The sequence below is a fragment of the Ptychodera flava genome, chromosome 9 (assembly GCF_041260155.1).
Source record: "Ptychodera flava strain L36383 chromosome 9, AS_Pfla_20210202, whole genome shotgun sequence".
NCBI lineage: Eukaryota > Metazoa > Hemichordata > Enteropneusta > Ptychoderidae > Ptychodera > Ptychodera flava.
This window is the reverse complement of record NC_091936.1, coordinates 7935978-7951658: the sequence shown is the minus strand read 5'-3', so window position 1 is coordinate 7951658 and position 15681 is coordinate 7935978. Positions and strand designations below refer to the sequence as shown.

At 39.6% G+C, this 15681-nt stretch overlaps 1 protein-coding gene across 1 annotated transcript in view; it reads right to left on the bottom strand.

Moving 5' to 3' along the window:
- Window positions 1-13360, bottom strand: part of LOC139139920 (aldehyde oxidase 3-like) — a 45182-nt gene extending 31822 nt beyond the window's left edge. The window contains exon 1 of the mRNA XM_070708885.1: window positions 13237-13360. The gene's annotated coding sequence lies outside the window, so the exon portion shown is untranslated. The remainder of the gene's footprint in view (window positions 1-13236) is intronic.
- Window positions 13361-15681: the final 2321 nt, after the last annotated feature.

Sequence of the window (15681 nt, the reverse complement as noted above, 5' to 3'; positions counted from 1 at the left end):
AGGAAAGACGTCTTTGGCGTATGAACCAACTATAATACTTTGTAACGTACAATCATGAATGACGCCATTGAGGTTAATTTCACTGCATTACGTCCTCAAATTTTCGAATGGTTAGCAGTCATAAACCACACAGAAACAATAATTTTCCCAGCACATTATTCGACATTTGTAAGATAAGACTTGCGGGCACGAAAGCTTATTGGACTTGTAAGGTCCTATTCAAAATACCATATGTTTCTCATAGAAACTTTCAAAAAACATGCGTGAATGGAAATGCAAAACAGATATTTTTTAATAACTTTAGCCTTAGTTAAGTGTACTGAATTGGAGACCGAACGCCAAGTACACGTAATCATGCCCACCGAAAAAAATGTCAAATGACATTTTCGATGTTTGATATGCAGTAATTACTACTATTTTTCGAGCCAGTGTTTAGATTATACTATAGGCAAGTTGAAATCACTCTCATGAACAAAAAGTAAAGCCTTCGCAATTGAGCAAAACACAACCGCAACGGCAAGTAGTGTGACATGAATGCTAATCACGGTAATAATGGTGAATATTGTGCACAGCTTTGAATTACACTCATTGATGCACTTGTACGCAATCCATGAAAGCACTCCTATTTTAGGTTTTAATAAATGCAATAAGTCAACCGAATTTCTCTGAATTAAATTACATTTGATCCAAATATTGTGGCAGTGTAAGCTTTATATTAAGTTTTGGTGCTTCTTGAATTGATGAGAAAGCTGTTAAACTAGGGGATGGACCGTTTGATATCCTGGGGACGGTCTTGAAGATATTGGAACAAAAAAGATTCCAAGCAGACATCAATGAAAAAAAATCGGCCACACATGGCTTGGCGAAAAAAAATACATGAAGCTAACATGAAAGAAATAAAACCCATTATAGGGCGCAATCTATGACCATAACCGATTTTTGGAGTTCCGTTTGAGCTACTTGTAGAGTAAGATTATGCGTTATATGTGTCTTGTTTATGTAAAGTGACTATCTTCAGAAAAACAATAAGGGTCCAGATAGCACCAAATTCATTGTTTTTACATGTTATTTTCCAAAAATTTTCTGACCATGGGAGGGGGACACCCCCTCCCACACTCACCCCCGATCTGCCATCTCGTCCCATGCAGTAGTATGTGTGTCAACATCATTTGACATTTGGGTGCAGTCAGGCTAAAGGTATATGGACTACTTGTTAACATTGTCTGTTTGAAAAAAAAAACCGGCAACTTTGCAGCTGTCTTAGAAGGCGATAAAATGTTGACTGACTCTGCCCCCCCCCCCCCCCGGCGATTTGGTCAGGCTACGGCCATGATATGCGGTTTGCTAAAGTCTGTGCTATCATAACCAATGATGCAAATTAACCCGATAAGACAAACAATCACAAGCTGCAAGTGTAAGTTCAGAATGCGACACATAGAACTATATACGAGGTTAACATCCAATGCGACAGTCGATCTGCTTTCCCCTAGTGCTATGTAGCTCCAGTATTAAGAAACACGGGGAGTGTGGCTTAGTAGAGCTGAACGAAGGATAGATTCTAGGCTGTGATGTGACCGACAACGCAAACAGCGACGTTGGATATTGAAAAAAGCCGCGGTCAGCTCCCGCGTGCAGCTGTAAAAAACTGACATTATTCAGGGTAATTGAATTTCTATGACATCCACTTGCAAGACCTTGTTTAATTTTTTTCTTCTCATTAAACCACACAACCCAAACTTCTGATATCGCACTTTGTGGTCTTTGTAGGCATAATTTGGGTGTGATGTCTTTGGCCTGAGTCGCTGGCACAGTAAGTTCGCTTTGTGCATTATTTTCGAGCAGATACGAGAGAAACCGGTCCCACTCTGTTGTGGAAAATACACACGTATCAACCCGACTGAATTACGAAGGTAGTGATCCCGCGATGCAAACAAGAAAACCAAAAACAGGAATCAAATGAAACGACGGACCTTTCACAGAACGTTTCGTAGGGTTGTCAGCAACATCATCAATAAGGACAGCCTTGAGACGTAAGGTACACAGAATTGACCCAGCGATAATTAAATAATAACACATGATAACAGAGATGGCGTTAACGCAGGAATCTGCGTAGAATAATGCATATAGAAAAGGCAAAAAACGCAAAAAAATTGTATTCATGCGTTAATTGTACGCAAAATCCCGACAAGTGCATAAGTGCTCCGTTGCGTCCGCAATCTTTTCTGTTGAAATTTACCTCCCAAGGAGAACGAATCGCTTCGCTGTCCAGCTCATCACCGGTAGGCACTAGTTGTGTCTATGTTGTGACTTCTGACATACATGTACATGTGGCGCAGCAATGTAATTCACTAATATCTATACTGTAAGCGATTTTGATACATTGTGTAAAATATGACACCAAAACACGCCTGGACACCCTAATTAGTTAAAAAGTGTTGAAAGTGACGCGTTAGGCTTATTTGTAGTCTTACGTGCGCGCAACTGAACTTTGACGAGACTTGCAGGTTGTTGGTGATGGAATACAATGACATATACCCAGCCTTTTCTTCACTGAATCACACTGGTAATTACTGTAACTAGCCTATCGTTTGAGCGTGGATTTTCAACACAAAATCGAATAAAAAATGCACGACGATCTCGTTTTAAATGTTGACGACCTCATGCTAATGGATGCAGGTAACAGTATGGATCATTTTAATTTGAGCGTGCAGTCGGTATGCACTTAAGTGTAAAATTACAAAAACACTAATATCATTAAAGGGGAGAGTCATTTAAATGCGTTTTTGGGGTAACAAGAAAATCAAGAAAACCGAGATAAAGAGCCTCACCGATAATACCTGTATGAATTGAGACTTTTACGCATTTTGAGTGACCCCATGCGTTCATTGTACGCAAAATCAAAAAGTCTAGCGCGATTACTGATGATAGCGAGGGCAATATCACGTTATGTTGCCCGCCCCAGGGGTGGTGCCAATGACGGTAATATCCTTGCACAGCGAACAGTGTCAGGTAGAAGCGTCTGTCTCGAGCGCAGCAAATGGTATGTTCCAGACGATACCTTTGAATTCCAAACTCGACAATTGCACTGAATTTGGCAAGGATGTAAAATTTGCCCTGATTACTGATAATGCAAAAAAAAAAAAAGATCCACCGGAGCCTGTCAAGAATGCGTTTACCGTATTGATGGTTGCAAGACATCGAAAAGAGTGGCCAAAATTTAGCAATTTGGATCGCACGAACAGAAGTTTGAACTGAGAAATGCTATCGTCAGATGGCTTCAAGATCTTCGTATAGGCTGAACAAACGAGCATACTTTCGGTGAACACTTTGTTACTAGTTTTGGAGACTGTCTGAGGATAATTGATCCCCATCGTCAGAACGTGATCATGAATGATCGGACCTGCAGACTGTCGGAACGATTTGACAGGTTTCAGGGGTATAACAACCCACAAGGCCACAAGCACATGACACACTTGTAAGGAATGGCTACAAATACTAAATTCTGAACAGTGAACATTTGTAATATGATGAAAAGAAAATACATTTTGCTTGATAGTCCTTTCTTGACATCCCTCCAAAAATGAAAGAAAAAAAGAAAGCCGCGCGCCCGCATCATTTTTAGCTCACGCGTACGTGAGCTAATGTCTTACTTCTGCCTGCCTGTCTGTCTGTCTGTCTGTCTGTTTGTTGCACAGGTACTGTTTGACAGTCGCAAGATTGGTTAGATTTTGGTAGGTGTAGCTTCCATATTTTTGGGATTATGTGAGATTAAAATTTTCACCGTAAGGCCAGAAAGAAAAAAATAATTGTTCATCGGATTTTTTGGACGAAGGTTCAGGAGCGGCGAGCGAAAATTTTTATTATTTTTTTTAATCCAAGGGTAATGATGTACTAAACTTGACAAGACGGAGAAATTTCTGTCAAAAACCAATCAAGTTTGTGTCATGCTTTGCAAAATTCAGATGTGGCAACAACGTATTGACAGTCAACTCGGAAGACACGTCAGAAGTCTAATTCAAAATCTGGCGTTGAATTTCTCATAGTATTGGCAGCTTAGGAATTGCGCCCAACATTTTTGACATTGCGAGTGAATTTTGAAGGCACTTGCATTTAGCGAGCGGCATTAAAAATCCGCTTGCATTCAGCAAGCGAATTACTAGTAATAGGCCATGGGCGCACTACTCTCATGGCTTGCCGTATTTGCTGCGATATTTTGATGCCGGAAGTGTGGATTCGAGAACAAGAATGAACATGATAGATTGGATGTGTGTAATCTGATCGCCAAACTTTCTCCGCTAGTCCAAAAAATGCAATCACTTTTCATAAACATGATGAACGTCACTGTCGGCACCGCTTTTTGGTTGAGACTTGTTTGGTAGATTCCTACATTTAATTGGCTAATTTGATTGATTGACAGTCCATTGACTCTTTCATTGATGTCAAAATATCGCTACATATCGCGTCACCTTCTCGCATGTTTTCATGCGATGTGCACTGCACTACACTGATGTCGTGCCTGGCGGGTCATCGACTATCATCTCTCTCCACATGCTTCACGCATCATCGTTTTTAAATACACCCAACATCATTAGACCATTGTTAGCCTCATTTTGTAAGGAGAATTGTAGTAAGAAAATTACTGACTTTTTTGCGACCAAGTTAGAGGCAGGCCAAAGTTTAGACCTTGCGGTTGAGTCGATGCTGAATGCAGTTACAAACCAAAGCGGGGAAGTTGTACGCTTACAATTGCGAAGAAACCTAACCAGTCAGTCGTTAAAAGTGAACGAAGGGAACGAATAAGTTTGGATATAGACGCAAGCAAAGAGAGCTAAGAAGTTTGCTATTTATCGAGTGCGCAGTGCAGATAGCCGATGGTGTGCGTGGCGAAGAAAATGAAAATCAAATTGCACATCGCGAATGCCACTTTCTGTATTTCAGGATTCAGGGCTGCTTCACAAAATATAAATAAGTCCGACCAACGGTAACATACACAAGTGCGCCGAAAATTGTAGGTAAAATTTCTGACAAAATAAAGGAGAAGTCGTGGGAAAATTAATGATTCAAACTATCTTTTTATTCTCTCATGGATGGTGATACGGTCAGAGCTTTGCGAGGGACAAATAGCATACGTCCGCCTTGTCAATCAGCGGAAAACTGGAAATAAATCTCGTTGGACAGAAAGAAGTTGAGCATGCAGACACCAAATGAGTGAAATTTATTCTGATATTTGAATATGAAATTCCATAACCAATATTGTCTGTGCCATCTCATCACATTGTACGCTATAAGGTTGAATGCGTATAAAATAAGAAAGATAAATCTAGCGGAGCCAGTGATTGAAATGCCAGTGTTGACATATATCAAGAAATAATGCACCGAATTTCAGGAAACTAATCACTGATGTCAATCAGACAGCATTATGATGGTACTACGAGTGTCATGTCAATTATTTACTAATTTGATAATTTTGATTAGTGATATAACTCAGAAAGTACTTCACCAAATTTGATGAAACCTGCTACAGATATTGATCTGACAGAAATCTGATTATACTGTAAAAAAATCCAGCAGTGTAAAGTAAATAATAGCTCATTTAGATATTAATGAAGTTTTGTAATTAGTGGTACAACTCAGAAACTACTGAACCAAACTTAATGAAACCTGCTACAGATATTGATCTGATAGTCATCTGATTGTACTGTGAAGCATTGAGCTGTGCAAATTTAAGAAACTGTTGATTTCATATATAATGAACTTCGTAATTAGTGATATAACTCTTAAAGGCCAGGGACTTGATCCCCGGGATCAAGTTTGTTCAAGGCAAAAAAGAGGATTATGGAGGTGTCATAATCTTTTGTTCTCCATTGAAATTGGTAGTCTGGTGGGTAAACTTTTGGGTGAGACAATCTGGCGCCGACACAAGCCTTTAAACTACAACACTAAATTAGATAATACCTGCTAGAGATATTGATCTGATAGATATCTAATAGTCCCATGAGGCACTGAGCAGTGTCAAGAAAATAAACAGCTAATTTGCATATTTAATGAAGTTTTGTAAGTAGTCATATAACTCAAAAATGACTACACCAAATGTGATGAAACTTGCTACAGATATTGATCTTACAATACATGACTGTTCTGTGAAGCATTGAGCACTGTTAAGTTGATTATTATTGCAATAAAAGATGCTGTATTTCATATTTACTTAAATTCTTATTTATGCATTACTTCATCTTTCCAAACACGTGAGCATATTCAGTTCATATCTGGTAGTAATTTTGCTTCAAGATGGACAAGAAACACAACTTTTTGGGGGGCCTTAGGACGCTTTAATGTCGGAAAAATTTCAATCCTTCGCTAAGTTGCTATGACTTCTACGTCGATAAGTTTCTGTGATGATGGGTTTGATGAAACTTTCGAGTTTAGTTGTGTGTTTTCTAAGTTTCGCTGTTTGTTTTATCCGATGACTATTTTTATTGTGTTTGTTTTTCGGTTTATATTTCTTTGTCTTTTGTTCAGTATTGCCGCCAGAGCGCGCCCTTGCGACAATGTCCCCAAAACTCAAGCCACCGGCGCACTTTCTGGCATACTGCGGGTCACCTCGGGCGCATTCATAGGCGAATGAGTGTAGCTTTAGACGTACCCTGGTGATAATTGATACTGATGGTGACATTTTCCTTCAAGATGTTTTGACGCTTGTATTTACTAGTATGTACCGCCGGAGCTGCCTTTGACAGTAATTAAAAGATTGCTCTTGATATATTTACTTGTTTGTAGTCTGACACAACTCTGACTGGCGGCAGATAATGTACACTGTTTCAGTATCTTGCTTGAAATTTAAACACAGACGCGGTCCGACAGCCGACTTTTGTTATGCGAAAACTAATTTGTTGCAAAAAGGAAACAGAATTAGATGGACAACTGTCAACACATTTGTTTTCTTTCGCGAAAAATTCCAATATTACCATGCTTTGAATATTGAACTAAAGACATCGCATTTCTTACTTTCAAGTTTAGAATGACGTCAAAAGCGAATTACCATGATCATTTTTCATAAAGCCAACCCAAAGTTCGTCGACCGATCGCAATGACTATCAACTATAGTCTGTTGCTCAGGGCATGAATGTACCACATGCTCAGGCCTAGGGGCACGATGTCTCACATTCGAAGCTATCGGACAGTGATACCCTGACCTGCCTGTCTGCCGATCAGGTCAGCAAATTCGCAAACAAGGAAACCGGTGTGTTAGTATCACATTTCGGAGAATCAAAAGCACTTGAAGATGAAACGGTAATCGATCCCATCCTTGATTGCAATTCTGTTTACAGTTTTTCGTGAGTGGGCAACTGTGAAGGCACTTGTATTGTCTCAGTTATACTCGCAAGATAAGATGGCAGTTTTATGGAAGTTGCTGGACACATACCATCGAGATAATTCCCAAACTTGTTCAATTTAGCTAAAATTGCACTCGTTTTGCCAGTTCAGACAGCTCACTGCGAATGGGGATTTTCGGTCGAAAATATAATTGAAACAAATTGTCATAACCGTTTGGAAGCTGAAAGATTGCAAACTTTGTCACAAGCCGAGGACCCCCATCACGGAATTCCGTTTAGAGAAGCCTTCAATGAATGGAGACAAGTAAAACAAAGACGCATAAACAGTCTTCGGCAGTGACTTTATTTATCAGAACAATAGTGGACAGACCTGGACTGTTGTGAACACTAGATTTGACCATGTGATTTTGACAAGTGATTCATATAAAGTGGAGGGTAAAGTAAACAGTCAGTGTGACACAGACCCAAGAGAGTTGCTTGAATGTTTTATTAAAGATATCAAATTATACGTCTTTTTTGCATGTGGTATGTCACTGTTTATGTATGTATGTATGTATGTATGTATGTATGTATGTATGTATGTATGTATGTATGTATGTATGTATGTATGTATGTATGTATGTATGTATGTATGTATGTATGTATGTATGTATGTATGTATGTATGTATGTATGTATGTATGTATGTATGTATGTATGTACATGTATGTATGTATGTATGTATGTATGTATGTATATATGTGTATGTATGTGTGCGTGCAATGTTTATGCATGGACGTACGTCCATGGGTTATGTTGTCCCAAAATATGCAAATGTCCCCAAGAATAAATAGAGGGGGGGGGGATACAGTGTCCCCGGTTTCAAAATCCTGGCTGCGACATTGTTTGTTTTTTGTGTTGTGTTGTGTTGTGGTGTGTTGTGTTGTGTTGTGTTGTGTTGTGTTGTGTTGTGTTGTGTGTGTTGTGTTGTGTTGTGTTGTGTTGTTTTTGTGTTCAGCTTTCTTTTGTTGTTGCTGTTGTTTTTATGTGGATAATAAGCCCCTTCACGGTTTCGCGTACCGACGTTCTATACCCATGATACTTTTCGAATCTAGCGGCTTCGAGGGTACCACTTTGCGCGTATCGCCTATTCTTTAACAAAGGGCAGCCATGGTCAGATTCACTTTTCGCCTGTTTTCAGACTCATTCTATCGACAAAAGTTTGCTCATTGGCCATTTTGTATATTTCTATGTATTTTACAGCCGTTGGATGTAATAGTTCTCCAATTATTTATCTACGTTTTATAGAAACCTTGAAAACATCGTGTCGTTAATGTTCGCAGTACGCTTACACCTGCGAAATGTTGATGACAATTTTCAGCTGTACCTTATGATTTGGCGCAGAATGGTACTATAATGTTACTGCCGCCATATGAAATGTAGATGCAATACTGAACATGTGAAGAGTACGTACAAAAACTATTGCTGATTTTAATATCTACAGAGGAAATCTATTGAACAACATTTCCAGTTCGGAGCCGTTGGAATCTCCGCTAATGTAAACAAACACGTAAAACTTGATACCACACAGAGGCAAACATTGGACCATAGAAACACTATAGTCACACGTAAGCTAGAGGAGACAGGTCCTGGAAGTGTTCCAGTGTAAGGTTTTTGTTGCAACTACTCAAATGTACTTTTGCAAAGCCAGGGAAGCTTGCTACACGGCACAAATATTTTCTATAATTCCATAAATTTGTTGAGTAAAAGGCATATTATTGCATCCAACGGCTGTAAAATACATAGAAATATACAAAATGGCCAATGAGCAAACTTTTGTCAATAGAATGGGTCTGAAAACATGCGAAATATGAATCTGACCATAGCTGCCCTGTGTTAAAGAATAGGCGATACGCACAAAGTGGTACCCTCGAAGCCGCTAGATTCGAAAGCATCATGGGTATAGAACGTCGGTACGCGAAACCGTGAAGGAGTTTATTGTTTAGCTGCTTCTTTGTTTGTGTGTGTGTGTCTAGGCATGAAGGTAGTAACCTCCATGATATAGGTTTCGGTAGTTCTCTTCTGGGAGACTATGGTGACCCTGAAAATGGCCGTTTTGTTGTTGTTTTGGCATTTGGTTTATTTGCGTTTATGGTGACGCTTTTTCGATTTTTCTTTCGAGGATCATTTAGCTGCCTTGATGAATTTGGTGAAGATTATTTTGGCTTGATTTTTTAATATGTGTCCATTTCTCCGAGTTCTTGAAGGACCGGGTTGGTCAGATTACCGTATAGTAATTTCTTGTTTGTAATGGTGGTAAAAATGATCCGACAGATAATTGTAGACAATCTCTAACAATTTATATCCGCAAAGTCGTTCTAATTCTTGACACTTTCGGAAAAATTCTTCGGTCGGCTTTCCTCCTAGAATTAGCGCCTTTTTGTGATTTGCAAATTTAGGGGGACTTTCCCCGTTTCAAGGCACCGTTGCTATTTCTGTAGGTTGTGTTTGGTTGTATACAGTATGGTTAAATGGCCTCGGGTTTGCTTCAGTTTCAGGAAGACTTCGATGCTAACTAGGTTGTGGTTTCGTTGTGGATCTGGATTGGTTTCTTCTCTCATCAAGGTAAAGGAGAACTCTGATGTGCTGCTTTTAGTGGACATAGCCGGTCGCGCTGACAGGATTATCGGCGGATCTTTGTAGTCGTTCATGCGAAGATTCAGTCGCGTTGGCAGGTTATCGTCGGTCACCATTCTGGCAAATGTTTGTAAAATTGTTGCATATTTTGCCTTTTTATACTATTGAATTTTCTGTTCTTCTCTAGTTTGTTATCATTGTATGATTGTTTGTTTTTGATGAATAAGGTTTTTCTGATTTGTTGAAATTCGAGTGATTTCATGGGTTATTGGCATGGTTTCTCAGATCCTAATTTCCCGTTAACCCCGGACAGCGGGTATAAAAGTAGCGCAGCTAGTATAAACATGATTTTTATCTCCTTTGAATAGAAAATGTTAACAGCATTGCTAGAGAGCGCCGCAAAATAACCCCGCGAAGCACTAATAGAGGCATGTTTTTGACACGTATTCATGCTTAATGAATTCATGAATATCCAGCGAATACTGTTTCAACAAATACGCGACATTTCGGTCATAGTACATAGGCAAAACTGATTGAACCTCTCACCAACGGACATAGGCAGACCACGGAATCCACGGCCGGTCATTCAGATTTAAAGTTATGGTTTTAAGCTCGTGAAGGCTCAAGTGGCCGTGGTTAGCCCATCTTCACCCGATTCAATAGGTTGGGGACATACCTCGCGCCTTGCTGGCTAAACTCTATACGGCAGTAACAATCGAGAGTCTACCCAGAGAGAACAAGCCAAAAACACTCCATCGCTATTGTCTTAATCATTCACTCCAAATGTTATCTCATGATAGGAATTCCCCGCTTTGCATTGACGCCTTTTATTCTCGCTTATATGTGAAAGGGCATCTCCATTTGCGTAGAGCCATTCATTAACAGATGAGGGAGTGGTTCAGACTGAAATTCTTTTTACTCAGGCCTTGAACTTTTTTTCAAGATTACAAATATTTATCAACATCGAGCACCTTACAAGGAATTTCGTTGCTCACGCGCGGGAGAGTGACTGCATTCAGTTTTTTATTGTTTCTGGGTAATTTATGCCTGGTAATAAAGCGTGCCTCACAGGAAAGAAATTGGCTGAGCAAAATTCCTCAGGAGGAAAATTCTCCCTGTGTGCGGGCGATTTTTATCTCGCGGGCGCATGTGCGCAGCGAGCGAGGTAATGGTTTAGCAATGTCTGTCTGTGTGTGTGTCTGTATACACTATATCTCAAGAACGGCTGAATGGATTCAAGTCAAATTTGGTAGACAGGTATCACTTGCTAATGGCAAAAAAACTGATTAGTTTTTGTCGGGTGTCGCCTGCATATAAATAAAGCTCTTGAAATTGATATTTTTACGCTAATGTATGATTGTCTATGGCCATAGCTTTACCATGAGAACGCGTCTACGTGAGGTCGCGCACCAGTGACGTATAACCGCTAATTAAAACAACAACCCTAAAACAATGTATTTAATTCGACTGAACAGGATTGATTACGTCCGCATGTGTCGCAGTGCAGCGATACAGTAAGTACGTCTTGTTTCCCTCAATTCCTGTGACATATGCGAAATATTTTAAAGTTTAAAATCGCTGTAAATTGACATTAAATACTACAACGTGAAACCCTGTAGAATGTTGCACGAGAATCGACGCCGTTTAACCCCGGCAACCAAACTGAGCACATCGTTGACACTGGGTAGAGAACCCGGGCGTTGACGATGATCTGAAATTTACTGAGAAACAAGTGTATCGTCCTAGGCCTGTTCAGTTTGTTTCATGGTTCCCTTTTCTGTGCCGGGGGGGGGGGGGGGCAGGCTAGCGTAACTATGATAATATTGTCCGCTTCTATTTGAATCAATCTTACATCTTTTTAAACGTGATTTTGAAAGAAAATGAGTGCGGCCTTCAGATGCTCTGGCCGACAGCCGCGCGCATGCGAGTACAAGGGTAACAAATTAGTCGCACAGTGAAGCCATATTAATAACGGTGGTTAAATCTGACATGTGGTTTCAGTTTTTTTCCTAGTTCCTACTGCTGTAATTCCGATGTATTTGATTTTAGGCGTTACAAAAAATAAAAGATATAGTGTATATTATACAGAAGGTAGAGATTGAAAGTGCGAGGCGTATTTCGACTTGGCACCCGCTTCTCTGGTATTCTATGCCATGGCATCATGTAACCACAGGGGCTCAGAAGTGGCTATATAAGTCAATATTACAGCGTTTTTCTTTCTTTTTCAATGTTAAAAATAAACTAGCTGAAGAGCAACACTTGTGTAGCTGTCTTTTGTGTAGCTTGTATTGGCATGTATAGTGCGCCCTCAATAGGGAGTGTGATCATATGTAAATGCGACCTTTAGTTCCGTGACCTCTAGCCATGCCTACTTCCTGTCCTCGCTATGCTTACTGTACTAAATTAGTACAGTAAACACACCGACGTCAGTAAACACAGCGACGTCTGTACGCATGGCCGGCCATATGGAGAGGGAAGTAGGCATGGCTAGAGGTCACGGAACTAAAGGTCGCATTTACATATGATCACACTCCCTATTGAGGGCGCACTATACATGCCAATACAAGCTACACAAAAGACAACTACACAAGTGTTGCTCTTCAGCTAGTTTATTTTTAACATTGAAAAAGAAAGAAAAACGCTGTAATATTGACTTATATAGCCACTTCTGAGCCCCTGTGATGTAACCATGAATGATTGCCACCATTCACTCCAGGGCCTTTGTCGCCACGTATTTGGTTGTGTAAATTAAAGGCGGAGACTGCCTTATGATGCTGTATAAACTGCGAAATTTCGGAAATCGACGCCAGTGTGTATGGTCACAGCAAATAGTTTCTATTTGTCTGTGGTATGGTGGTGCATGCATGCGATCATCATTACCATGCATGTGGTTGTGTGATTGACAGCAAGGATTCGTAACCGCATGCTGTGTAAACTATGAAAAACAATGACTAGTATCATCTCATTTCAGTTCTTGAAGCACACTCTACATTCATGGTTCAACACTCTAACTTTGAAACAGTTTATCGTACAGCTATTCCATTTTGAGAAATTCGGGACCAAACTTTGTCATCTATTTTCACATTGTCCTACTTCAAGAAAGCTAATATCTCAAGAACTACTTCACAAAATTAGAACGCGCGGCAATTCAGTTCATATCTAGTTTGCGACATTTTTTTACTTTTGTGCCGTTGAGCAAAATATTGAACATGTTTGATTTTTTTTGTATATCCTGAAGAACATGCTCTAGGAAACACAATTTTTAAAATCCGAAACCATAAACTTACCGGGATGAAAGTGAAACTTCAGTATTATATCTCTCGGTTGAATAGAGTTGATATATGCAACGGCGGGTGTCAGTAGTTTTCTGCCGATAGCTGTCTAGGTGCTGACCACACTTTAAAGATGAGAATTATGATAACTTTAAGCGTTTAAAGGTATGGACAATTAATGCTATTGTGATTCATTACCAGCGTTACATAATGAAGTCAGCCTATCAATCAGACGTGACCGGACACGAAATGAATAGCAGTACACACTATTGTCAATGACAAAGGCACAAACTCTGTAGGTAGCCTGTGATTAGCATGACAATACGAAAGGGTACTTCGTATCTGCTTTTAAATAAACAACCTGTATATTTGAGTAAGGTGCGGAATTGTGTCTTTTACACTGATGCGTTTCTAAACTCCATGTATTGTCTATGGGAGCTAATGTAGCTAAAGTGGCTAAACACAGCTAAACAACTACCAAACTATCGTCCTAAACTTTATAAATTTGCCGCTATTCAGCTAAGGCTTTGGGTGATATATCCGATATTTAGCGCGATAATTATCGTTCTAAACTTTATAAATTTGATGCTATTTAGCTGGGGCCTTCTGGCCGACCAAGGGGAAAATTTTTGGGGTGATATATCCGATATTTAGCGCGATAATTATCGTTCTAAACTTTATAAATTTGATGCTATTTAGCTGGGGCTTTCTGGCCGACCAAGAAAAAAACTTTTGGGGCGATATATCCGATATTTAGCGCGATAATCATCGTTCTAAACTTTATAAATTTGATGCTATTTAGCTGGGGCCTTCTGGCCGCCCAAGGAAAAAAATTGGGGTGATATATCCGATATTTAGCGCGATAATTATCGTTCTAAACTTTATAAATTTGATGCTATTTAGCTGGGACTTTCTGGCCGACCAAGGAAAAAAATGTTGGGGTGATATATCCGATATTTAGCGCGATAATTATCGTTCTAAACTTTATAAATTTGATGCTATTTAGCTGGGGCTTTCTGGCCGACCAAGGAAAAAAAATTTGGGGTGATATATCCGATATTTAGCGCGATAATTATCGTTCTAAACTTTATAAATTTGATGCTATTTAGCTGGGGCTTTCTGGCAGACCAAGTAAAAAAGTTTTGGGGTGATATATCCGATATTTAGCGCGATAATTATCGTTCTAAACTTTATAAATTTGATGCTATTTAGCTGAGGCTTTCTGGCCGCCCAAGGAAAAAAATTTTGGGGTGATATATCCGATATTTAGCGCGATAATTATCGTTCTAAACTTTATAAATTTGATGCTATTTAGCTGGGCTTTCTGGCCGACCAAGGAAAAAAATTTTGGGGTGATATATCCGATATTTAGCGCGATAATTATCGTTCTAAACTTTATAAATTTGATGCTATTTAGCTGGGGCTTTCTGGCCGACCAAGGAAAAAAATTTTGGGGTGATATATCCGATATTTAGCGCGATAATTATCGTTCTAAACTTTATAAATTTGATGCTATTTAGCTCCACCAACCAGACGTACGGATTCGGTCACGTGAACGTGTCAATCATTGTCTCGTGCTGTACGGATGCCAAGGCAAGTTGGCCATCGGCGGACATAGCTTTCAACCGTGCTAGCGACTGATAATCATAGTATTCAGAGTTATTTAGAATATTTACAATTATATTTATGAAGTAAATGAGACGACACGATCGAAACAGTAATTCTCATTCTCAGAGATGCCGTGGCTTTCAAAATATCACACAAGTTTACGACCTTTGCGAGCGCGAAAGATTCCGTTCGATGACACACTCATTGCATGTCTGTGCCCACAACGTTGCCGTCACCGGTCTCTACCGGTGTCAACTCGTCCGGCAACTCGTCAATCCCGATCTCGGTCATCAATGTTTTCGTCTTACGAACTTTGATGTTTGCATTGACACATATCTCGTCCATGGATACATCCTAATTTTGTCGACGGAAACTCTGTTTTGAGTGTTGTCTGAGTCAACTTTCGAAGTACATGGGATTCCACAGCGCTGCACACAGCTCGATAGCTTATGTCTTCGCTACGGCATTATGCCGCGCTGCAAGTTTGATTCCGAGCGAGACTTTACGGAGTTTTGTGTGATTAAGGAAATTGATCGTTGATTGTCGAATGACTTGAGGCTTGTGCCTCCTATGTCGCTTTCCCGAAGATTATACTATACTCATTTATTCAGTTGAGGTGTAGGAATTCGGGCCAGTTCATGTGATAAATATATATATCGATCGTCATATAATATATATATATATATATAATATATATATATATATATATATATATATATATATAAACGATCATTGATAACTCTGGATAAATAGTCTGTGTACGAAACAAGGTTCGTCACAGTGGACAGCCCCTAACAAATCCGTGCTGATTGTCGGCCAGTGCATTCTGCACTTCATTATATATGTTGGGAA